Source organism: Carex rostrata, chromosome 29, assembly GCF_964058835.1.
Source record: "Carex rostrata chromosome 29, lpCarRost1.2, whole genome shotgun sequence".
In the NCBI taxonomy this organism is placed as follows: domain Eukaryota; kingdom Viridiplantae; phylum Streptophyta; class Magnoliopsida; order Poales; family Cyperaceae; genus Carex; species Carex rostrata.
In genome coordinates this window covers 6,237,879-6,265,514 of record NC_135946.1, presented here as the reverse complement: position 1 = coordinate 6,265,514, position 27,636 = coordinate 6,237,879, and the positions used below count along the sequence as shown (strand labels likewise).

General features: G+C 34.6%; 1 protein-coding gene, 2 long non-coding RNA genes and 1 pseudogene across 4 annotated transcripts in view; 2 read left to right on the top strand and 2 right to left on the bottom strand.

Annotated features, from left to right (window-relative positions):
• LOC144546342 (uncharacterized) overlaps positions 1–5,753 on the top strand; it is a 57,101-nt gene extending 51,348 nt beyond the window's left edge. The window contains exon 2 of the long non-coding RNA XR_013508744.1: positions 5,696–5,753. This is a non-coding gene — a long non-coding RNA (uncharacterized LOC144546342). The remainder of the gene's footprint in view (positions 1–5,695) is intronic.
• Positions 1–27,636, top strand: part of LOC144546339 (uncharacterized) — a 43,229-nt gene that overhangs the window by 9,359 nt on the left and 6,234 nt on the right. The gene's annotated exons all lie outside the window — the stretch shown is intronic.
• LOC144546057 (uncharacterized) lies at positions 6,516–8,507 on the bottom strand. Its single transcript, XR_013508685.1, has 3 exons — positions 8,277–8,507; positions 7,422–7,481; positions 6,516–6,734 (listed from the first exon to the last, which is right to left on the bottom strand). It is a non-coding gene; the product is annotated as an uncharacterized LOC144546057 (long non-coding RNA).
• Positions 16,536–16,638, bottom strand: LOC144546546 (small nucleolar RNA R44/J54/Z268 family; annotated as a pseudogene).

The following is a 27,636-nucleotide window of genomic DNA, read 5'->3' as shown; positions in this document are numbered from 1 at the left end:
GCATTCTTTTTTTTTTTTGATGGTTAACTGGCAAGTGCCAGGTTAACAAGTATATTATAAGAAAAAGTATTTTACAAGCATCGTAATGTACATGGTCTTCTAGACCCACTGCCATCTACTCTAGTCCCTGCTAACTATTTATTAAAATTTGCCTGTAGCATAATGCTATAAGCACTAGCATAGCCTCTAGCCCTTCCCCTTCCCCTTTTCTTCTCCTCGTCTATATCCTGTTCACGTGTGGTTTATCCAATCATTAATTTCTAATGTTGTATTCTCAATGACCATCCTTGGTGGTCTGCGTTTATTTGTAAACAATCTCTTGTTTCTTTCTCTCCAAAGGCCCCATGCCCCTGCCGCCCATACCGTATCCCATGTTGCTCTTATATGCCCCACCTGAACATCCTGAAACGCTCTATATACCAAATTAAATTCGGCCATGAGGCCTCTCCAAAAGGTCCTTGCATACGGACATGCCCAGAGCATGTGTTCAATGGTTTCAACACCGGTTGAATTACATAGCACGCACCCGTGCGGTACGTTGTATCCCCTTGTAATCAACACATATTGCGTCAGCAGGCTGTTCTGTGTTATCAGCCATACGAAAATTCTTACCTTAGTTGGTATTTTTAGTTTCCACAAAGCTTTGTGGTATGGGCATGTGGTTCCTCTGTTGTGCTTAACTCTGTAAGCCGTGGCGCAGGTGTATTTGCCGTCCTGTGTCTATCTCCACCTTATCCCTCCAGTTGACGGTTCTAGTTCAGTCGATACCTGATAAAAATTCCGGTTTCTTTCTAACTCTTTTATGAAAAAAGATTTGTTGGTAGATTCCCAGATTTCGTCTCCCGTTCCATAGATCAGCCGTACGGTGTGCGACCATTGGCTAGCCGGGTTACTATCGAGTTTCCAAAGCCATTTTGTGAGGAGTGCTTCATTCTGTATAGCTAGATCTATAATCCCCATTCCTCCATTTTGTGTTAGTGTACATACCGTCTCCCAGTTGACTAGGCAATTTATGCCTCGACAGGTTTCATTTCCCTTCCATAGAAAATCCCTTCTCATTTTATCCAAATGCTTCAACACTCCTTTGGGGATGGTGAGTGTTTGCATGTAATGCAGTGGCATAGCTGACAGGACTGACTTAACCAGTGTTACTCTACCTCCGTACGAGAGAATGTTAGACTTCCATCCCTCCATTCGGTTTTGTACCGCGTTGATCATAGGTTGTAGATCTATCTTCCTTGGCTTTTTGGTTGTAAGAGGTAGGCCCAAGTATTTCATTGGGAGTTGGGATGATTGACAACCCAGGATATCCTGAATGACCTGTATTCTGTTTTGGGGGAGCGCGATTGGCACAAAGCTACTTTTGGTTTTGTTTATTTTGAGTCCCGAGAGCTCCTCATATACTGATAAGATCCTGGCTATGATTTTAAGGGTGGTTGGATGTGCTTCGCAGATAATGACAGTGTCATCTGCAAATTGAATTGGTTGCGGATTCATAAAGACCGGGCTCGGCACCAGGGCTGCAGCCGATTGGATAAAACGGGTCAGCGAGTCAGCCACAATGATGAAAATCATGGGAGACAGTGGATCCCCCTGTGGTACTCCTCTTTAGTGTTTAAAGTAAGATGTTAAGGTACCATTTACCTTTATTGCTGACGATCCTGATTGCCAGATGTGTAGAACGACTGCTATCCATCTCGAGGGAAAGCCTCTTTCAATCAGTAGGTTTATTGCGAAACACCAATCCACCGTGTCGAATGATTTTTCAAAATCGACTTTATACAAGACGGCTGGCACTTTCTCCCTGGTGTAGAAGTTCAAAAATTCTCTTGCCCCTATAAATGATTCCGTCATAGACCTCCCTTTGACGAATGCCGTCTGGTTGGGTGCAATGAGAGTATCTAGCATCGGCGCCAGCCTATTCGCAAGCACTTTAGTGATGATTTTAACAATTGCATTGATTACACTGATTGGCCGGTAGTCACTTGGGCTTGTTGGGTTTGGCTTCTTCGGGATTAGGGTGATGGCGGCCTTGTTGAGAGGGGCTAGACTGGTGCCTTGCTCCTGAAAAGCCGTTACTACCGCTATAATGTCGCTCTTAATTATTCCCCAGTATCTCTGATAGAACTCCGTGGGGAATCCATCCGGGCCGCTTGCTTTGTCCTTGGGCATATTATTGAGCGCATTTCTAATTTCTGATTTTGTTATCTGATCATCCAGATGTTTCAACTCTTCGTGAAATCCGGGTCCACCTCTCCCGGTCAGGTCAAAAGGTCTACGCCCCTGTGGTCTCACTCCCAACAGACCACTATAGTATTGTAGTAGATAGCTGGCTATTTGATCTTGTTGTATACTGGCCCCATCCTCCGCCTGCAGTGTAATGATAGAGTTGAGATTCTTCCTACTATTTGCTATAGCATGAAAAAACTTCGTGTTCTTGTCTCCTAGTTTGAGCCAGGCGCACCCTGACCTCTGTTTCCACCTTGCTTCTTTTTCTCCCGCCAGACGGTATATGTGCTCCCTGAGCCGTATGCGTAGTTGGAATTCGAGAGCGTTCAGTGCTCTGATTTCTTCGACTCTGTCTAGCTTTTGTAATAACCATTTGGATCTTATTAGGAAAGTTTCGCTTGATTTGAATCTGATCAATGCCCATTTTCGAAGCTCTTTCTGTGTTCGGATGAGTTTTTGTTTGAAGGTTTGGATGGCATTTCTTTGGAATGGCACTGCACTCCATGTCTCTGTTACTATTTGCTCTACCTCTCTGTACCCGAGCCAGAACAGTTCAAATTTAAAGCGGCGCCTAGCTGAATTGTTATGAGGCTTGATCTTGAGGAGCAATGGTACGTGGTCTGATGCTGTAGCGGGTAGGTCCTCCAATGATCTCGATGATCCTATTGTCTCCCAATACCCCGAGGTGATTACTCTGTCTAGTTTAGAGAAGGTAGGAATGGGCCGCTTGCTGGTCCATGTGAAAAATCTACCTTGGAGTGGCACCTCCGTTAGCCCCGCTTCATCAATGAAATTGTTGAATGCTTACATTGTACCAATATTTCGATTGCCTCCAGTTGTGTCCCGCAAAGTCCTGAAGAGATTAAAATCACCTAACACAATCCAAGGCAACATGTTGTTGTTAGCTATTGTAGATAGCTCTTCGAGGAATAGTAGTTTATTGCTATCCTCCTGTGGCCCATAAACCGTAGTAATCATAAATTTAATAGATTTAATAGAAATTTTGAGAAAACGTGTATGATATATCATGTATAATTAGTGTTTTTCTGTAATGAATAATCGTTATATTTATTAGTATCGTGTATGATTAATGTTTTTGTAGCAGTGAATAAGTCCCATTTAAAATGCAATTGCCAAGAAAAGACCCCTGCAGAATTTTCAACATGGATATATGACCTTAATAAAAAAAGAGACTAGTGACTTCCTTTGATGGTTGACAGGTTGTGAATTCATGATCACAATCTCGAGTGTCCTAAATATTTTGAGAGCTAATTTATCATTGTTTCTTATGTTGACTCCCCTAGGATTAATCAACAGGTTCAAATTTATTGGATTGGTATCACAAACAAAACACTATGATCCTACCACTGGTGGAAAATATGGAATCAAGATCGGTTATATACGCATATTAGTATCGGAATACAACCGATCCTGATGAAGGCGACACTGATACTACAAGAATCTGGATCGGTTAAACAACCGATCCTGATACTATTTTTTTTTTTTTCAAAGTTGGTTCTGAAAAAAAAAAAAAAAAAAAAAAAAAGTATCAGGATCGGTTGTTAATAAACAACCGATCCTGATACTATTTTTTTTATTTTTTTTTTGTTGGTTCTGCAAAATTGCAATATTATTCTTTTAGGATTTATGGTACCCAAAGAATTGAAACCAGATTGATTTGATAAAACAGAATACCATCTCATGTAATTTCAATCCAAAACTAAACTAGCCGAATTGATTTAAATGAAACCGAATTGATTTGAAACCGAATTGAATTGATTTGATAATTTGAAATTACTTAAACTAGCAAAACTAATCTAGCAAATTTACCTAAACTGAGAGGCGAGCAGACTGAGAGGAGAGGGCCGAGCACCAAGCACCGAGCACCGAGCGAGTGAGTGGATTCATTGCGCCGAGCACACTTGCGTTGAGCACCGAGCACTCTTTTTATTGAGCCGATCGGACTGAGAGGAGACGGCAAGATGGAGGGAGAGGAGGAGACTGGCGGCTAGAGGAGACAAGGAGTTGAGAGAGTTGTAATTTTGAATAATGGAGAAACGCAAGGAGAGAAGGGATGAGCGCGGAAAAATAAAAACCTAAAATGGACTATCTGGAACGGTTGTTTATAAACAACCGATCCTGATACTATTTTTTTTTTCAAAGTTGGTTCTGCAAAAAAAAAAAAAAAAAAAAGTATCAGGATCGGTTGTTAATAAACAACCGATCCTGATACTATTTTTTTTTTTTTTTTTTTTTTTTTTGCAGAACCAACTTTTAAAAAAAAAAAAAATAGTATCAGGAACGGTTGTTTATAAACAACCGATCCTGATACTATTATTATTATTTTTTTTTTTTTTGCAGAACCATCTTTGAAAAAAAAAAGTATCAGGATCGGTTCCTAGTTAAGAACCGATCCAGATAGTATCTGGATCGGTTCTAAGCTAAGAACCGATCCTAATTATCAAGTATTAAGATCGGTTCTTAGCTTAGAACCGATCCAGATACTATCTGGATCGGTTCTTAACTAGGAACCGATTCAATTAGTTCATGTGCTGTGTTTTCATTAGCTTTTAGTATCGGTTTTATTGATAAAACCGATCCAGATAGGTATTAGTATCGGTTAGTTCATACATCCGATCCAAATAGGCCGATCCTGATTTCAGTTTTTCCACTAGTGTACTATTTCAATTCGGACAGTATGATTGAAACACACATACAAAATTTATATACAAAAATCTCAAAATTTTAAATCGGATCAATCTCATCCATTCGTTAAAATTAACTATCCGGATTAGAATAGTATGGAGTACCGTAGTGACAACATATGTGTTTAATACGCGAATAATTCGTATTTTATTTGGTTTTTGATATTTTCAAACCAAACTCTGAATAAAATGTAGAAAAACATATAACACATTTTATTTGCGAATAAAATGTGAAACAATTCAGTCAAAAACGACTGCCATGCATATATGTGTCCCTATTCTAAGTCAAGATTCAGTCAAAAACGACTGCCATATATGTGTCCCTATTCTGAGTCAAGAACGACTTATTATCACTTTCCTCCCTACAAATATTCATCTCATCAGTATATATGCATGATCGATAAACCAATCAATACAAATATTCATCTCTTGCTGCTCCTCACAGAAGCTAGTAAAGGAAAAGTAAAAGCCATTATTGGTTATATACTTCTATTATCCACAAAATGAGGACTAGCTTCGTCAAGTTTATTTTGCTTTGTGTTCTCATTCTTATGGCCTCTCGGCCAGCAGTAGCGCCTAAAGGTGGTCCCAGCAGTAATACATGTAGTAATAACCCCAGCAATACTAGGTGTAACCAAGGGCACCAGGACCCACAACCTCCTCCAGGAAGAAAACTCATCAGCACAGATGGCGATCACCCCACACTTCAAGATAAAGATCATCCATAGAAAACATATTCTCCTTGTATATGTATGTATTAGGTGAATTATGTGTGCTTCCATATGTTATATATTGTTCTGCAGTAGACCCACTGAAGTAGTCATATATCCTCATTCTTTTTTGTAATTCAAAGCGTAGGTGGTGCCAATTTATCTTTTCTGAACATGTCAATGCTCTGAATAGTTGACTATAGCAATGCAGCGTGAGTATACTATTTTCTTGATTTTCGAAAGCTATTATATATAGAGTTAGGCTACCATGCTTTGCAAATTAAAGTGAGTGTTTTAATTTGCACTCATATTTCTAGTTTCAAAATTCAAGTTGATATTCATATTAAATTGTGCTTGGAGATCAAATTTTATATTTTTTGAAATTTTTTACTATTTTTTTAGAATTTTTGAAAATCACTGTTTTTGATGGTCCAGAATTTTCTAAAAATCACTGATTTTGAAAAATTCTAAAAGAATTCTATAAAATTAAGGACAAATGTTGATCCAAATTAACGGCACAATTACAATTACAATTACAACTAGGTGCTTCATGTTGCGGCTCCGCCGCAACTGTTTTGAGAGCTGTTTTGCATTGATGATAGATTGATGTTGCTGCTGTTGTTGTTAATGTAAGAGGATGGATATGTAGATTAGTAATAGCAGAATTTGCATCTAACAATTATTGAACAAAATATCACGAAAGCAATTATCAAACGGGAAGAAAAAAAGGGCAGTTCAGGATTGATCTCTGTGAGAGTCATTAGTCTTGATTTATTGTGGAAATAGTGTACCATAATTTTTTTTTCATGTATCCTTTGATTTACTCAAACAGAAAAACATAAAACCATTTCGTACAACAATAGAAAACGGAGAACATTCCAAAATGTGAGAAATTTTGTTGGGAACAGTACAAATATAATTCATTTCTATTTACCATTTTGAATTCTCTCTCTCATTCATTAAGTGAACTATATCAATGATGCATAAAGTGGCATGGAAGAGCCATGGAAAAGCCATCACCGTCGTTTCTCATGCTGAAGTGTTGTTGCAATATCTCGTTCCATCTCTGCTTCCCTCGGTAGCTAGAAAGCTGTAATAAGTAAGAATGTTTAATTTTTTTTTTTTTTTTTTGGGTAAATTGACATACTGGCTTTCAGTACAATAGATGGTAAATCTAGGTTGCTGGTTTTCTGGCTATTTAATTGTATAGAAGCTGGTAAATCTAGGTGAATTTACTGGCAAGATGTTGATGTATTTCTGAAAAAAAGGAAGGGTAGTGGCATTTACTGGTGCAATTTTCATCATTCTGAATGACTGTGTTTATGCTTGTTATCTATGTTTGTTTTCCCAAATTCAGCAAATTGCAAGCAACAGTGAGTTTTTTTTAGTTTTGGCTATTACTGCAATAGAAGGACAGTACAGTCTAGTAGAAAATATTAGTGTAAGACAAATGAAACAAATCTTTAAAATGAGAGAAATTTTGAAAATGAATAATTTAAAATCATAATCTTAAATTTAATGTTTTCTTACATATATGGGGAGTATATATTTCACCGTGTTTTGAAAGTGCCAAAGTCTACTGGCACTTCTTGCATTTGTAAAGTTGAAGATAGGAATTTTTGTACTTTGGGTGTAAAGCGGAGATGGATTTGAAAATGGTATGCGAAGTGACATAGGGAAAATACCTGACTTAATGTTAGTGAAAAATATAATTCACATTAATTTCATCAACCAAAGTACAGAGGAAAAGAGGAAGGGATCAATGTGAATAATTTACCTGTGCGAGCAAGGACTGGTAGAGAGGCCAACAGAAGTTCAGATGACAATCAACACGGCACTGAACAAAGGAAAAAAACAGAAATGTCGAGCAAAAACATAAATATTATCTTCTGTTAATTAATAGATGAGTGAGACAAGAATTCATCGGGCAAATGTGTATAGAAGATCAAACGCAGTGAATTTTAATTCAAATATCATCTTTTGCCAACCAATATATGAGAGGCAATAATTCTTTAAAAAAAATTGTATAAAAAGGTTTACAAACAATATAAAAAATCTAGTTTGTGGGTGCTTGTTTTTTGAACCAACTCCGCAGAATGTTAACCTAAAATTGTGTAGGGTATTCAGAATTTTTCATCAAGGTAAAATAAAAAAAGAGTACCTGATACCACTTACCTTCAAAAAAGTGCACATATTCAATTTTACCAATTCAATGTTTTTCGGCTGTGTCAGTAGAACACCGGTGGTAAAAATACTGAAATGTATAAATTTTATTCATTCAATTTTTTTTTCCATAAATAGCATGGAAGAAATTTTTGATGTACTTGGTTTCAACTCAATAAGCTCATATTATATCGAGTATTCAGTTTTTTCCTAAGCTCAATAAAAGGAAAGACAAGAACTTTCATAATCCCAAAATTAACCCTCTATCTAAATTATTCTATTCCACCTCAATTTATCCTGAAGGCTATCCATTATTTACTTTTTCTTCAGCCCAATAAATGGGGAAGACAAGAACTCCCATAATTCAGTGATAAGTTTTGATACTTTTATGCTGGTACGCTTTTGCTGGGGCTTTGCGGGTACTGGACAAGTTCAGATTTTGGAAGAGAGGAATTGATGTGAACAATACCTGTGTGAGCAAGGAGTGGTAGAGAGGCCAACGAAAGTTCAGATGACAACCAACACTGCACTGAACAAAGGAAAAAAAGCAGGAATGTTGAGGAAAAACATAAATAATATCTTCTGCATGCTAACTAATAGATAAGCAAGACAAGATTTCATCGGAAAAAATGTGTATAGAAGATCAGACGCAGTAATTTTTATTTCAAATATTATCTTTAGCCAACCAATGAATGAGAGAGGCAATAATTCATTTAGAAACTTTGGACAAAAGATTTACAAACAATACACAAAAAAAAAAAAAAATAGTTTGTAGATGCTAATTTTTTCAACCAACTCCACACAGAAGATTAACCTAAAATTGCGTAGGGTTTGCATAATTTTTAATCATGTTGAAAAAAAAAGGAAAAGAAGTACCTGATAGCACTTGCTGTTAAAAAAAGTGCACATATTCAATTGTTCCTATTCATTGTTGTCCGGCAGTGTCAGGAAAACACTGGCAGTAAAAAAACTGGAATGTAGTTTTAATTCATTCTATTCATTTTTTCCATCAATTGCAAGGAAGTAATTTCTGCTGTACTTGGTTCCAACTCAATAAGCTCATATTATACTATCAACCATTCAGTTTTTTCCTAAGCTCAATAAAAGGAAAGGCAAGAACTTTCATAATCTCAAAATTACCTCTGTCTAAATTATGCTATTCGACCTCAATTTATCCCGAAGGCTATGCATTATGTAGTTTTTTTTTTCCTAAGCGGAATAAATGGATAGACAAACACTTCCATAATTAGGTGGTAAGATTTGGTACCTTTCTGCTGGTACCCTTTTGCTGGTGCTTTGCTGGGACTGGACAATTTCAGAATTTAATTCCTTTTTCTTTTACTCTATGAAAATCTGAGATGTGGAAGCTGTGTTACCTCCTTCGAGGTATTTTTCTGGTAATCTACTTTGTGAAATGTATCTGTAGCAGCCAATTTTTTTTTTCTTTTTTTTCCACCTAATTCAACTACTGTTGTAATTTAGATTGCTGGAAAAAAAACTGGAATCTGTACAGATTGCTGGTAAAAACTGGAGTTTGTACCTAATTCAACTACTATTGTAGTGTAAATTGCTGGAAGAAAACTGGTAAAAAATTGAATTTGTAATGGTTGGGGTTTATGCAATTTCTGGTTCGAGCAAATTTTCACTACCTTATTCAAAACAGTACTGGTTGATGCGTACCGACCTTGCTTAATAATAATAAAAGGATATTTTCTTTCCCTGATTCAATTAGTTTGTGCCTGGTATGCAGGCTCGCTAATGTAGCATATGTACATAGCAGGCCTTTAGTAAAATTAAATAAAGAGCATAAAATATACTTTTTTTATCTTGTCCTGATTGGAATGATCTTTTGTGATTCATACATCAAAAAAGGAATAACTTACCTTGTCAGGCTTTCTGGTACAATGACAAACCGGTATGATAGCTGATAAAGTGACCACTCAAATTAGTATTATTGCTTTGTTGGATATATCCATAACTTAACTCCGCAATTGAAGTCATTTCAGCTCTACCTATTATTGGTACAAAGATGCAATACTATAAAGGAATAACCTAAATGTTTTTCCTTTAGAAAGTATTGTCATTCATGTCTTCTCAACTATTTCTTGAGCAAATAGAGAAGTTCTATGTGAGTAGTTTGTTACCCAAATATATTTTGACAGATACGGACTGAGTTCCCCTCGCACTCTCAAAAGTGCAGGGCCTTATTTTCTTTGAAAAAACTTAACCCTACTAAATTGGGTACAACTTAATAGAGTCAGTCAGTCCTACTCCACAACCTTTATCAAGGTTTACTTCTAAATTAAATCATCAATACAGCAAATTGAAATATACATCGTTGGCTGAAAGAACGGAATGAATGCACCTGAAATTGATTAGGTGGGACAAAATACCGATGGTCCTGAAATTGATTAGGAGGGAGAAAAGACCGATGGCAGTCAACAGCCTGGCCTCCTTGAAGAGTAGCGCGGGAGAAGATGAGCGGCAGTCCTCCAATCCTGCGTTTGTTGCTGAGAAGGCGCTACGGTGGAAGTAAAGTCGGTAATCGGAAAAGGAGAAATACCCACAGACAGAGAAGAGGAGAAGGCGGTGAGAGCGGGGAAGCAACACGTTGCGGGGAGTTAGCAACGTGGCACACGCGAGAGAGGAAGGAGCGGACAGATGGGGCTCGAATGCGAAACAGGGAGGGGCGAAGAGAGTCATTCGGTGTTTTTTTTTTTTCGTGCGAACTTGACTAATATGCAGTATATTATGGATGACGTTGGATGAGGTAGGGTTCAATTAATCTGTAGCACTCTTAAATGATCAGATGGCGGAATGAAAGAGTGTCACTGTTCATCGCTTACCTCACAACTCATTGAAAATTAAGGTATTATAATTACACGTACCCTCTTAGAGCATCTACATTCCTGAAACTCTTTGAGTTTCTAATCTGATGTGGCAGTTTCTAAACCAGTTTCAGGGATGCAGATGGGTTTCTTATTTACTAACTTTGCTCCAAAGTTTCTTAATAAGAAACTGTTTACAAACTCTGACGTGGCCAAATAATTCGCTGAAATTTTTTTCTCTTGTAATTTATTTGCTGATGTGGCAATTAAGAAACTCTAATTTTGAGTTTCAAGAATGTGAGGGTTTAGAAACTTTCAGAGATAAAATTTCTAAAAATTAGTTAACAGTTATTTAGAAACTTCAAGAGTTTCAGGGATGTAGATGCTCTTAGTCTCTCTCTCTTCCTTTTTTTTCTTATTTTCTTTCATTGCTCTTTCGTCCCACTGATTTTGTTTACAGGCTGGTCAGCTAGCTGGTCGGAGTTACCAAGAAATTAAAATAGCTGCTGGGTTTACCTAGTATGTACTGTAAGAAAATTTCCAAAATATTAATTTTCATAAAGTTTCAAATTAAGCTCCTTATTGCTATATTAATTCCCAAGAATAATACTAGTCGCTTTTGTTAAAAAGAAACATTTAATTTGTCCAGTTCAGTTTGCTTTTTAAAACCAAAATAACCAAACCGATCGAACTTTTATATATTATGAATTTGGTCCGGACCATTCCGGTTTATTTTTTAATACCACGATTTATTTCTTCATCAATTGATTAATATTCTCTCTAAATTTCAAATCTACATCACACAAGATGTTATCCTTGTTACCAGAAAAAAAAAAAAAAAAGAGAGATTTCCTCTCTCTTCTATTATTAGTCTTCCATCAGTTTAATGATAACTATTTCAGAGACATTCCACAAAAGAGAGAGAAACCGCTCATTTAGCCTTTTAGATATTATAAAATTGAGTTTTGAGACAAAATCTACGAAATTTCCTTGAAATTCTCTTTAATTTGCGTTTGAAATTGACAAGCAGTAAGTTCAAGTTTCAGAACAAAAAAAAAAGTTGGTACTGCAGTTTTAAACTGCAGTATCTTTCTGAGATTGTTGTTTGAATCTGCAGTCTCTCTACTGGTACCGTATTTTCAAATTGCAACCCTGATGAAATATAATTTTGATGAAAATAGAGTTAATTGGTTTATTTTTTTTTAAATGTTAAATAAAACAATTTCGGTGGATAACATGCACATAAATTTGATGATAGTTCCCTTTGCAAGGACGGTACGTACATGATGAAATAAGAAGTTATATGAAGGAATGAGATCTAAAAGAGAAATATATAGCTAGATTTAAAAATCGTGTCAATTTATAACGGACGGTTCGGATTAAACATGAGAGGATGAGACACTTACGATAATCTGAACTTGATGAAACAATTTAGTCAAAAACGACTGCCATATATGTGTACCTATTCTGAGTCAAGAACGACTTGTGATCACTTTCCTCCATATAAATATTCATCTCATCAGTATGCATAATAGACCAACAATACAACTGGTTTTCTCTTGCTGCTCCTCACAGCACTTGGTAAAGGAAAACTAGAAGCCATTATTGGTTTTATACTTCTATTATCTATAAAATGAGGACAACCTTCGTCAAGTTTATTTTCCTTTCTGTTCTCATTCTTATTGCCTCTCTGCCAACAGTAGCGCCTCTAGAATGTAATGTAGACACCAGCGGTGCTCCTAACTGTCTGGAGGGGCATGATGACCCACAACCTCCTGCGGGATGGAAACTCATCAGCACGTACAGATGGCAATCACGGCACACTTCAAAATTAATAAAGATCATCCATAGCAAACATATTCCCCTCGATCGTATATGTATGTATTAGCTAGGTGAATGTGTGCTTCTATATGTTATATATTGTTCTGCGGTAGACCCACTGAAGTAGTCATCTTCATTCTTTTTTGTAATTCAAAGTAGGCATGCATTAATGCATGTGGTAGTGCCAATTTATCTTTTCTGAACATGTCAATCAATTCTCTGATTAGTTGACTATAGCGATGCGGCGTGAGTATAATATATTCTTGCTTTTTGAAAGCTATGATATATATATATAGATAGAGAGAGAATGACTAATATCTAAATGTTTGTTCCTGAATCTTAGAACAAACATTTCAATTTTTACATTTTCAAAGTCCAAACAATTGATCCAAACCGTTCAACATTCAATCTATATTGAAATATGCTTAAAGACCAAATTTTACATTTTTGAATTTTTTTACTATTTATTAAATCAGTTTTAAAATAGCTGTTTTTAATGATCCAAAAGTTCTTCACTGTTTACATTTTTTACTATTTGTTTGGACTTTGAAGAAGGTCGGTCTTGTTGAAAAGATTCAGCCCTTTTTTACTATTTGTTCTAGAATCATTCTGACCCTGATTGTGAATTTGCTAGCCCATGCTCCCAACAGCTTGTTGAGTTCACCTTCACCCATTAATTGTCACTTGATTTGGGAAATTGATATTAATTGTTTCTACCTATGGGATTTTATTCAGATACCAGTACTATTACTGTTACTGTTGACAGTCAACAAAAGATACCAGTACTGTTACTGCTACTGTTGAGGGTATTGTATTATGACACAGTGTAAGGAAAAAAACGGAGGAATGAAAAACAAGAAGAGGGGAAACATTTTCTGGATGGACAGAAAGTCTAAAACTTTTCTAAGATATCATCTCATGAGGGAAAGAATGTCTGACAAGAGGTCCCACCAAGCAGTGTGATAATTAAGGACTGCTAAAAATCAGCCCTTTCTTTACTTTGTTTGCCTTTCCTTTACATCGAGATGAGAAAAGAAAGTTGGAAAAGACAAAAAATAGAAAAGGGCTGAAAAAAAAAAATAAAGATACAAATATCCAAAAAAGGTAATTTGTAAATTTGACCCTTTCTTATTCTTGAAATCGTCTGCTCTCACATGTCCCAACTCATCCGAATTCATATCACCTGATGTAAAAGAAATTTTGAATTTAGATCCAAACCGTCTGCTCTGCTTTGTCACAAATATTAACGGATTGGTACGGATTCTAATTGGACAGTCCGGATCTAAACTCAAATATTCTGCTACCTCATAGGATGCAGATCTCTGTTTGATTAGGTACTGGATCCAGTAGCCATATGGATTGAATGTACTTCCATTTTTAATTTGAACAGTTTTAATACGATTTGAGGAGATCAGAAATGAAAATAGTATCATACAGTGAAGTAGCTATTTGGACAAGTTATGATCCATTTGGACTAATTTTGTGCCTCCACATATATATTCTTATGAAAATTATTTTAAAAATAGAAATTTCTCTACATATCATTTCTCTACACGAAAGTTTTAGATATTCTTTATTTTCTCTTCAGATCGCAAATATATGATTGTTTTCATCATGATAAGATCTACTATTAATCTATTCACAAAGATACAATAGCCCTAAACAAAAATCCGAAAAGATATGATTGCTTCCATTTTCATTGTCGAAACTATAGAGGAAGATGAGAAATGAAATTGAGGAAATGGAGAAATAAGGAAATAATTTAATTGCAAGAATTGAAAATAACTGTAAAGAGAAATAATGAAACAGATCGTTAGGAATTTATTCAATTTTAATGTGATAAATCATGTAGCAGTCTGTGTGGCGAGTATATTTTTAACTAAATTTAGACTTCTACACATTAAATAGATATATTTAATCAAAAGAAGATAGATTATGTGATTGAAGGGTTGATATTCAATTCAAAAATTCATCTTTCAATCTCAGCCGTTGGCGGATCAGGACAACTACGTGCATAATATAAGAATGGAGATATATTTTTAATAAGGGGAGTGCTATACTAAGAGCAACAATTCTAATTTTGAGAGCTGAGAGAATTTTTTGTTTCTAAATACTCAATTTACCCTTGCTCTTTAAATGAATTGCTTAATTAAAGGATCCACTTCATCTCTCTCAATGATAGAACTTATTTAAGGAAAGTTCCTTTCATTAGAAAATAAAAAAATCCTTTCTTCTTCCGTGAATTCTATATTTCCAAAAATATTGTGTCTCATAGATATATAGTTATATTTCTAATTTTTTAATGATTTTAGCTACTTCTAAATTAGTAGAAAAAATAATAGCTTGACCATTTAGTATTAAAATGTAGAGTACAATATACATAAATTATCTCTAAATATCAACTAAGTTGGTTGACTAATAATACTTTTCTCTACGTGAAAAAGGTCCTTTAAACTTCTCTTTTTATTAAGAGGAAGGTTCAAATGCCTCCATTTTTTGTGCCTCCATCATGCCTCCATTTTTAAAAACTTTAATAACTCAAAATTTAAAACTTAAATGTCAAAATAAAACCGTTAGATGTGATCTATGTTATTTTCTCTATGCGTCCATAAAAAAAATATCACATTTTGATTTTGCTTTTATATGAAATTATGAATCAATAAGTTGAAAAATCAACGTCTAGAAATTATCCACATTAGTATACATTTTTATAAGCTCAAGATGATAACCAAACCAAAGTTGAAATGTCATAATTTTTTACACGTGCATAGATAAAATGATGTATTTCATATCCAACGGTTTTATTTTGAATTTTAAGATTTAAATTTTGAGTTATTAAAGTTTTTAAAAATAGAGGCATGATGGAGGTACAAAAAATGAAGGCATTTGAACTCTCCTCTTTTATTAATATGAGTCTCCAATATTAAATAATTTCTTATAGGACAAAATATCCTTGCCCTTCTATTCCTGGGAAATCCTCATGCTGTCAAGGACAAAACTTTCCTTTAATTAGTTATATTATTAATTGAGAGAGAGGAAGTGGATCCGGTAATCAATCAATTTATTAAATAAGTAAGGGTAATTTGGGTATTTAGAATTAAAAAATTCTCTCAGCTCTCAAAATTAGAATCGTTGCTCTTAGTATAGCACTCCCCTTTTAATAAAGTGCAAAATGGATAGTTTATAAATTTAAAATTAGTTTTAATAGAAAATTTAATAAAGTTGGTAAATTTGTGAGTTTTTTAAATTTAGAAGATGAATATGATATTATGAATTTTAGAATGATAAATACGTAATTTTGAAATTTTTGAGAAGTACACATCAAATATTCCCATTTGAATGCCACGTTTTGACCAGTGTTGTAAATAACGGTATGCGGTTATTGGACGGACAGGGTACCGTTAACTGAGTAATCAGGAATAATTGAAAATAATCGGTCGATAAATTGAAAAAATATGTAACAGTTTGATTATAACCAACGACTAATCGGTTGATTAATCGGCCTAAACATACGTTTTTTACAACACTGGTTTTGATTCCCGGGCCTTTCACAATGAAAAATAATCGAGAATTTCCCAAAAAATAATTATGAATTGAATTGCGTAATAACTAATAAATGATGTACATCTTCCAAAAAACTAAAATACGTATTTGTACTAATTTTTTGGAACCTCTTGTTATGTAACTAATGGCGAAACACAACAAATATATATTTACTATGTCGTATTTTTAGTATTCCTTTATTAAAATGAAAGAATATAAAAGCGAGTTCGGCTAGCTAACATCAGTGTCATATGACATCAACTTCAAAATTAATTGGATAAATTTTAAACAACTAATATGAACCGTTCAAACCGATTTACTTACCGATTTACTTTATTAATGATGTATTTACATACAAAATTCTTATATTTTCAACTTATATTTTACTATTACTTGCTTTTCAACTTAGAAATATATTACAGTGAAATATCAAATCTGTAACTATGAGGTACAAAACCCCCTTAATTTGTAACTATGGGAAGATCAAATAGAAAATTCAAAAGAGGATTTGCGGAAATTGATTGAAGAAACCAGATAAAGCATCAGAGAGATTCCCAATTAGACCAAGTCTTCATCCCTTTTTGAAAATTCAAAGAGGGAGTACAGAATCCTGTCTACATTGTCGTTATCACTTGCATGACAAAATCACTTGAATTTTATGGACCTAAATTAGTAAATTCACAACATCACAAAAGAAAAGCTTCAGCTCTTATTGAGACTTTCCAAAGAAATTTAGTATACGCCAAACCGATCAAATTCATCAAACATTGCACTATTAGGCGACGGTGTACAAGAAAATCAAATTCAAAAGATGGAGATTTCCCTTAAATTTTGGACCTAGCTTACAGCCTGTTTAAGCCCAACTGGTCACGGCTCCTCAAATCAATAACAAATTCAGCATTTTTTATTTTTTTATTTACCATGTTTAAATATTAAAATTACGGAAGCCTTAGCCTTATTAGGTATTACTTTGTTAGGTAAGTCTTATGTTACAGTAACTTACCAAGGAAATGTTTTATATACCCACGTGCCTAAAAGTTTATATTGGTAACATTGGTACCGTATTGTTACCGGAACGGACTGGTGTAAGGATGCAACCAACGTTGGTATTAAAATTCAACTGATCCTGAACTAAAATCACACCAAATCACTTGAATTTACATTAAATATGCATTTATGAAAATGAATAATATCTCTGTCCAAATTTTTTATCCACAAATGAACTTTAACAGTAACCGGCTGGCTATTTTCAATATCAAAATAAACAGTCTAATGACTTTCAACATTTAAAGTAAAAACAAAGGAAAATGATTATATATGAAATCAACCGAAATTGACAATTAAGAAACCAATAGTGAGTTCATAATGAATCTGAAATAAATTGTGAGTTTATTCTTTGTAATAAAATTAAGGATTACTCAATTCAGCTTTTATTTCTCACTGACATATTGAATGAAACCGTTAATAAATGAAAAACTTGAACTTGATTTATTTTTTAGGCAAGTTAATCTCTTATATAAACAAGTTAAGAAATTTAAAATATTTAATGGAAGGATGCATGCATTCTTGCTTTATACACAGATTTAATGGAAATGTTGAGAAAACGTGTATGATGTACCGTGTATGATTAGTGTTTTTGTAGTAATGAATAATCATAATATTTATTAGTACCGTGTATAATTAGTGTCTTTGTAGCAGTGAATGAGTCCCATTTAAAATGCAATTGCCAAAGAAAGGACCCCTGCAGAATTTTCAACATGGATATATAGCCTGAATAAATAGAGAGACTAGGCACTTTCTTTGATGGTTGACAGGCTGTGAATTCACGATCACAATCTCGAGTGTCCTAAATATTTTGAGAGCTAATTTATCATTGTTTCTTATGTCAGGAGACCCCATGCCAGTAAACCTATATATTGACTTCCCTAGGATTAATCAACAGGTTCAGATTTATTGGATTGGTATCACAAACAAAACACTAGGATCCATACTATTTCAATTCGGACAGTATGATTGAAACGTACATACCAAATATATATACAAAAATCTCAAAATTTTAAATCGGATCAATCTCATCCTTTCGTTAAAATTAACTATCCGGATTAGAATAGTACGGAGTACCATAGTGACAATATACGCATTTAATACACGAATAATTTGCGTTTTATTCGGGTTTTTTTTGACGTTTTTGAACTGAACTCCGAATAAAACGCAAAAATCGTATAATACGTTTTATTCGTGAATAAAACGCGAATCACAAATTATTCGTGATAAAAACACGAAAATAACGCGAAATTTTTATTTAAAAAATTAAAAAATTGGGTTGGTTTCTTTTTTTATTTTTTTATTTATTTCTTGTTACGTTGTACTGAATCATTCTCGAATTTTTTACTCCACCAAACCAAATCCGAACTATTCATTTATCACTATGATACAGACTAGGATTTCGTGTGTTGAAAATGGATCCTTTCTGCTTCTTTTAGGCGAGCTTTTGGACTAGAATAGTAGAATGCAATTTCATTTAGCCTTGCATAACCTCAATTTATAACATGTACCCTACAGAAATAAATAAGTCACATTAATAACCCTATTATATTTGTCTCTGTTATTACTTTTTTTAGTAAAATTGAAAGTCAAACCATCTAACTAGATTAATATTCTTTCTAAATTTCAAATCTGAATGCACAAAAGATGTTATCTTTGAACAAAAAACAAAAAAAAAACAAACAACAGATTTCCTATTTCTTCTATTATTAATCTTCGATCAGTCTAATGATAACTATTTTAGAAACATTCCACATACAAAAGAGAGAGACAGACGTAATTTACAGAAATAATAGTTTTTGGATAACACCGAATTTTTATTATTTCTCATCTAAAAAAAATAAATCATTTAACTTTATTTTTTTTAAATGTTATATTTACGAGGATCACAGTTTTAAAATACAGACCCATTGAGCTGGTACCGGGACCAAACATGCATCCGCAGTTTTAAACTGTGATACCAAACTGCTCATTTGACAGATTATTTTATTTTTTTTTTAATGACAAAAGCGACAAACCGCTCATTTAGCCTTTTGAATATTATAATATTCAGTTTCTAGATAAAAGCTACTAAAATTCCTTCAAATTCTTTTTAATTTGCGTTTAAAATTGACAAGCAGTAAGTTTCAGAACCAAAAAAAAAAAAAAAAACGTTGGTACCGCAGTTTATCCTTCTGAGATTGCTGTTTGAAACTGCAGTCTCTCCTTACTGGTACTGTATTTTCAAATTGCAACCTTGGTAAAATATTATTTTGATGAAAATAGTGTTAATTGGTTTATTTTTTTTGAGATGTTAAATAAAACAATTTCGGTGGATAACATGCACATAAATTTGATAGTTCCCTTTGAAAGGACGGTGATGAAATAAGAAGTTAATTAATTATATGAAGGAATGAGATCTAAAAGAGGAATAGCCAGATTTAAAAATCGTGTCAATTTATAACGGACTGTTCGGATTCAACATGAGAGGATCAAATACTAGTAATTAGGGCTGTCAAAAAAGCTCGCGGCTCGTGGCTCGCTCGTAGCTCGCCTCTAGCTCGCTCGCTAACAGCTCGCTCGGTAGTGGACCGAGCTGTTAACGAGCCAGCTCGGCTCAGGCTCGGGCCAAAATAAACGAGCTGAGCCAGGGGTCAGCTTGGACCGGGCCAGCTCGGCTCGTTAAGTTACAGTGAATTTAGGGTTTAGTCCCGTATAATTTTAAGTCCAGTCCCATTTTTAAAGGCGCAATTATGCAAAATTGATGTATTTTCAGTTTGGGAAGAAATGATATGGCTTTAGTTGCTTGAAGATGTGCCTGCTGGACAATTTCTTAAATTTTTTGAATGGGATTTCTTATTTTTTTATTTTTGAATTTGTATAATAACAGCCAAATAAAGCCCAACGAGCCAGCTCGTCAGCTCGCGAGCTAGCTCGGGCTGGCTTGTCACAAGCTGAGCCAGGGATTTTGGCTCGGGTGACCTAGGTCCAGCTCGCTCGGTCCAGGCTCGGGCCAAAATAAACGAGCTGAGCTAAGGCCCAGCTCGGCCCGAGCCAGCTCGTTTACAGCCCTACTAGTAATAATCTGAACTTGACCAGTAAAAAACGACTGCGATGCATGTGTCCCTATTCTCAAGTCAAGGACGACTTATGATCATTTTCCTCCATACAAATATTCATGTCATCAGTATGCATTCATAATAGACCAACAATACAACTGGTTTTCTCTTGCTGCTCCTCACAGCACCCAGTAAAGGAAAAGTAAAAGCCATTAATTATTGGTAATTATATACTTATATTATCCATAAAATGAGCACAACCTTTGTCAAGTTTATTTTCCTTTTTGTTCTCATTCTTGTGGCCTCTCTGCCAGCAGTAGCGCCTAAAGGTGCCGTTCCTCCCAATGGTTCAAGTGGATGTACTGAACCTGAAATCCCCGGCGGTAATCGTCACTGTCCGGAGGGGCACCCCGACCCACATCCTCCTCCAGGAAGAAAACACGTCAGCACATATGGCGATCACAACAAACTTCAAAATAAAAATCATCCATAGAAAACATATTCTCCTTATATATGTATGTATTAGGTGAATTATGTGTGCTTCTATATGTTATATATTTTTCTGCGGTAGACCCACTGAAGGAGTCATTCTCATTATTTTTTATAATTCAAAGTAGGTGGTGCCAGTTTATCTTTTCTGAACATGTATGTCAATGCTCTGAATAGTTGACTATAGCGATGCAGCGTGAGTATAATATTTTCTTGATTTTTAAAGCTATGATATACATATATATATATATATATATATATATAGAGAGAGAGAGAGAGAGACTAATATCAAAACATTTGTTCCTGAATTTTAGAACAAACGTTTCGATTTTTACATTTTCAAAGTCCAAACAGTTCAACATTCAATATATATTAAAATGTGCTTGAAGACCAAATTTTACATTTTTTGAATTTTTTTACTATTTATTAGATCAGTTTTAAAATCGTTGTTTTAAATGATCTAGAAGATTTTCACTGTTTACATTTTTTTTAATAATTTTTTTTACTATTTATTAATTAAATCAGTTTTAAAATCTTGTTGACAAGATTCTGCTCTCAAGGTACTTGTAATTCTGCTCTCAAAAAATAAAGAAGTGCATCCATAGTAAACCAATTTGGAAAATAAAACTGCGATTCTTTGGAATTGCAGGGACCCTGTTTTTCTAAATCAAACCATCCATTTGTTTTGAGATTCGTGCTTAAAAACCAACTGATTTTGAGATCCGTATATTTAAAAAATGGATGGTTTAATTTTAAAAAGCAGGTCTTGCGATTCCAAAGAATCGCAACAGATTTATTTCCACCAATTTGGAATTGACTGTCATGGAGAGCAACTCTTCAACTCATATTCCAATGATTTTCCACCTGTGGGGCCCGCCACTCAATAATTTTTACTCTAAATTATTAGTTATCAAGTAGGTAAATATCCAATTCAGTATTGGGGGTTCCTTTTTTTCCGAAAAAGTGATTTACAAGATGGAAAAGATAAAAGTGAATTTGTGCATGTACAAATTAGCAATCAAAAACGACTGCCATCTGTGTGTCCCTATTCTCAAGTCAAGGACGACTTGTGATCATTTTCCTCCATACAAATATTCATCTCATCAGTATGCATGATAAACCAATCAATACAACTGGTTTTCTCTTGCTGCTCCTCACAGCACCCAGTAAAGGAAAACTAAAAGCCATTATTGGTAATTATATACTTATATTATCCATAAAATGAGGACAACCTTGGTCAAGTTTATTTTCCTTTCTGTTCTCATTCTTATGGCCTCTCTGCCAGCAGTAGCGCCTAAAGGTACCGTTCCTTCCAGTGGTTCCAGTGGATGTACTGGTAGTCCTAGTGCTGTTCGTAGATGTCCCCCGGCGCACCGCGACCCACTTCCTCCTCCGGGAAGAAAACATGTCAGCACATATGGCGATCACAACAAACTTCAAAATAAAAATCATCCATAGAAAACATATTCTCCTTATATATGTATGTATTAGGTGAATTATGTGTGCTTCTATATGTTATATATTGTTCTGTGGTAGACCCACTGAAGTATATAGTCATACTCATTTTTTTTTGTAATTCAAAGTAGGCATGCATTAATGCATGTGGTAGTGCCAATTTATCTTTTCTGAACATGTCAATGCTCTGAATAGTTGACTATGGCGATGCAGCGTGAGTATAATATTTTCTTGCTTTTGAAAGCTATGATATATATATAGAACAAGGCTTGGGTGCTATGGATAGCATAGAGGGCTACGGTGCTACGGTTCAATATTCAAGTTTTCAAAATCTTAACGGTCGATCCGAACCGTTCATCTTGTTCTCCATATTAATATGTGTTTGGAGACCAAATTTTATATTTTTTGAAAATTTTTTACTATTTTTTTAGATAGGTAGAAAATCACTTGATCTAAAAATTTCTGCATTAATTTCCTGAGGGACGGAATGTCTGACAAGAGGTCCCACCAAGCAGTGAGATAATTAAGAAGGGCTGCTAAATAGGCCCTTCTTCTTTCCTTTGTTTGCCTTAATTTCCTTTATATCGAGATGAGAAAAAAAGTTGGAAAAGACATAATAGAAAGCATTGAAAAAATAATAAAGATACAAATATCCAAAAAAAGATAATTTGTAAATTTGACCCTTTCTTATTTTTTAAATCGTCTTCTCTCACATGTCCCAACTCATCCGAATTCATATCACCTGAGGTAACAGAAATTTTGAATTTAGATTCAAACCGTCTGATCTGCTTTGTCATGAATATTAAAGGGACCATGCTTTTCATCTCGGGCTAGATTGGTACGGATTCTAATTGGAAAATCCGGATCTAAACACAAACATTTTGTTACCTCAATAGGATGCAGACTCAACTCATCCAGCCTTTAGAAGGTAAACTTGATTTTGGGTAATACTCTTTTAAGAAAAAATAGAAAATAATTTCAGAAGAATGGTTTCTTGGATGCTGCTTGTACTCTCATATTGGTAAACAAACAAAATATAAATAAATACTAATGAATATCCTCAGTTCATTTTAGAATAGGAAAACAATAAACAAGGTGCATGCTTATTTAGAGTGCATGTTTTTAGAGTAGTACAAGAAACAGTTCATGTTTATTCTTTTTACATGATACAAGAACATATTTTTATTTAGAGTGCATGTTTTGAATAAGTTCTTTATTTTTCTTTTTGGGATCTCTAGTTAACTACTTGTCATTGTTATTAAAAAATAAAATCGGACCGAACTAATAGCAAAACAGGCTCATATCTGCAGGTTTGGTTCGGATGAAAGACCAGATAAGCATGTAAACCGGAAACAATAAAAAAACTGGCCGGAAAATTATGTCTTGTCTTTTGTGTTGTCCAACTTGTTTTTTTAAATAATTATGTGTATGTGCATTATCAAATAATTATCAGAGGTGGATCTACATTTATTTGTACAGGTGCTAAGTGATCATATGATTTTAAAACTTTAGTTATATATATATATTAAAATTTAATTAAAGGGACGGAATGTCTGAAAACTTGAATAATTATTTGCTAGTTATTTGGTTGTTTAACCGTATTGGTATCTTTACTTTTTAGGGAAAATTTCTTCCTTGCCACTCCAAAACTTGTAAAATATCAAATTGCCACTCCAAAACTCAAAATTTCTTATTTGCCACTCTAAAATCATCAAATTTACCAATTTGCCACATTTATACATCTAATATACTTATTTGATTAAAATAATTCTGAAAAGTGTTGTATAAAAAATGTATTTTCATATTCCCTATTTTACCCTTCAAGAACAACAGATAAAATTTCTAATGGAGGCCTACAGTCCCCTTCCCTTCATCCCTTCGCCTCTTAATTTCTCTTGTTGCTCTCCACTGACGCACTCCACTGACGCACCTCCGTCGATCTCCGTCGCCGATCCACCTCCGTCGCTAGCTCTCCACTGACGCACGCCCCGGACCCAGACCACAGATCTGCCTCTCTTTCTCTCCGTCGCTCTCCACTGTCTCCTCTCTTAAGGTAAATACCTCTTTCAATCAAGCACACATTCAAACCTGAATTTCTCCTTCTAGGATGGCTTCAGCGGGATACTGTTACTTTACTGATAACGGTTCATGTACCGGGTCTCAGTTTTAGTACTGGTTTTATTTTCTTCTTTCCACTTACTGGTACTGGTGCATGTACCGGGTTTCAGTTTTGGTACTGGTGCATGTACCGGATTCATAGAATCGGAGTTTCAGTCAGCTTGTTAAGGCACATACACTTTCATTTATAATTTCAAGTTCTTGTTTTTTTGAAACTCAACTGACAGGGGCTGTCAGGAATATATTAAGCTTAACGGGTCCCTTCTAATATGCAGCAGCCGTTGTACCAGTAACCATTCGGCTGGTACCCTTACAATTTCAAGTTCTTGCATTAGATAATTTAAACTTCCATTTGATTTCCATTTGACTTCCATTTAATTTCTGAGTTCAATGTTTGATAAGCTTAGACCTGAGTTCAATGTTTATTTTTCAAACCAGCCTTCCACCATGCATTGCCATCGGCCACTGGTGGAGAATCACACGACGTCCTCAGAGATCTCCACAACTTCGGCCCAGCCAAGCCACTCCTCTCCGATGGTGCCGTGCCCCAACTCCGGCGAATCGAAACAAAGTGTTTTAGAAGTGCCAAAAAAACACAACGGTATGTAATGTTAGCAATTTAATCTTCTTTTCCATATGTTTTCTTGGATTGGGGCTATGGTACTGTGTCATTTTTTATTGGTGTAGTATGAGAGAGGTGCAATATTGGGGCTATGGTACTGTGTCATTTTTTACTGTGTCAATTTAATCTAGTCCAAGTATTATGAGAGAGGTGTAGTAAACCTCTACTGGTACCAAAAATCATGAGACTTGCTCGACATTATTTCTGTTTTCTCATTCAATTGCTTGAGAGAGGTGTAGTAAACCTCTACCGGTACCAAAAATCATGAAACTTGGCATAATAGAGAAAGCATTTACTAGCACAATTTCTTCTAAAGAGCAATTTCTAATTAATTCATGTATTTCCTTAGTTATTTACTCAATGGAACTTTTTATTTTTGTGTAATTGCAGTGGTCTTATAGTTGCAATTTCTTCATGTGGAAGGAGTATGAGGAATTTCTTCGCGAATTAGGAATTGTGAAACAACAGAGTGATATCGAGCATGTGCTATCAGACGTGTTCGCAGAACTGAAGCTCGATATGATGTTGAGATGGGAGAATGGAAGGAACACAACTCTCGCCTTATTAAATTAGTGGAGCAAATCAAATTTCTCGTTGCTATCATTGTCTTTGTGATGATCGGTATTTTAATTGTAATGGTATGCAAGTAGCGTTGATGTTTGAATGTTAGACTTTTAGGTAACTTGGGGGAGCTTTAGAAATCTATGAAAACCCTTGGATGTTTAATTTTCAGAGATCTTTATGTCATATTTATATATTGATTGGATATCTAAAATGATTAGTGGACTTGATCTTTATGTCATATTTATATATTTATGTCATATTTATATATAGACACTTTGCTATAAAAATAGATACTTTGGAATCACTGCATTTCTAAAATGATAATTCCTCCAAGAGAATAACTGCATTTCTGCATAGCATAGTTATTTTGTGATATGTATTTTCTCCCTTTATAAACAATGAAACAGAGACTTGATTTTCTATTAAAAAAATGAGACATTCAGACAATATGCTTTCTTCTCCTCTATGTCGATAATAATCAAAGAAATGCATCAATCAAAACCGTAGTAAAAAAAAAAAGGGAAAATTAGCGCAAACCAACTCTGAACTGGAAATGAACTTGAAACCAAAATTGCTGAAGCTAACAAAGAAAACCAAATAACGCAAACTAATTAAGTGCAAACGCAACTCTGCACTGGAAATTCAAACATATTGCTTGCATCTAGCGCCATATATGCACAAAAAAACCAGCTCACTGTCCCAGCTGCATCTAGCGCCATATATGCACAAAAAAACTAAAAGCATTTGACAGAAATAATTTGACAGAAAGTTTTCCTTAGATAAATGATAAAGCAAAAACAACAAAGAAACCTAAAAAAAAAAAAGCTGGAATGTGCGATAGCAGCTGGAAAGTGGAATGTGCGAAGAGAGGAGAAATTTGGGGTTAGGCGAAGAGAAGGAAAGTGGAATGTGCGATAGCAGCTGGAAGGGATTAGCAATAGATCGGCCAGACCTCCAGCCTCCTCCGACGGAAGGGAAGGGAAGGGTTAGGCGAAGGAAGGGTGAAAGAGAGAAAAAGGCGAAATGTTACTGGAGTCTAATTTTATCTGTTGTTCTTGAAGGGTAAAATGGGAAATATGAAAATACGTTTTTTATATAACACTTTTCAGAATTATTTTAATCAAATAAGTATATTAGATGTATAAATGTGGCAAATTGGTAAATTTGATGATTTTAGGGTGGCAAATAAGAAATTTTGAGTTTTGGGGTGGCAATTTGGTATTTTCCAAGTTTTGGGGTGGCATGGAGGAAATTTTTCCCTACTTTTTAACATGATTTTGTTGTTGTCATGTTGATGCACAATTTTTTTTTTTTATGGATGGATGAAAATATCAGTAGATTTTGGATAACCATCCAGAAAAGGTTTCCCCTAGCCTCTTCTTGTGTTTACAATACCCTCCAACGATAGTACAACACTTGGATTATCTTTTGTTGACCGTCAACAGTAACAGTACTGGTATCTGAATAAAACCCCATAGGTAGAAACAATTAATATCAATTTCCCAAATCAAGGGACAATTAATCGGTGAAGGTGAACTCATGAACAGGCTGTTGGGAGCATGGGCTAGCAAATTCACAATCAGGATCAGATTGATTCTAGAACAAAAAGAGCTGAATTACAAGTACCTTGAGAGCAGAATCTTTTCAACAAGACCGACCTTCTTCAAAGTCCAAACAAATAGTAAAAAATGTAAACAGTGAAAATCTTTTGGATCATTAAAAACAGTGATTTTAAAACTAATTTAATAAATAGTAAAAAAAATTCAAAAAATGAAAAATTTGGTCTCCAAGCACATTTTAATATAGATTGAATGTTGAATGGTTTGGATTAATTGTTTGGACTTTGAAAATGTAAAAATCAAAACGTTTATTCTAAGATCTAAAAACAAACGTTTTGATATTAGTCACACTCTCTCTCTCTCTGTCTATATATATATATAGAGTAAGGCTGGGGTGCTATGGATAGCACAGAGGACTACGGTGCTACGGTTCAATATTCAAGTTTTCAAAATCCTAACGGTCGATCCGAACCGTTCATCTTGTTCTCCATATTAATATGTGTTCGGAGACCAAATTTTACATTTTTTAGAAATTTTTTTTTTAGAACTTTTTATCTGTACAGGTGCTTAGCTCCCTTTCATAAAATATCATGTGTCTATTTGTAACCTAGTTGTTAGAACTATGGTTGTGAAGAATTTGGATTCAATTTTCACCAACAACATATTGTTCTTTTTTAATTTTAGTATTCCTATCATGAATTTCTAGTTACGCTCCTGATTATCACAACATTATTTTTTTTTATAAAAA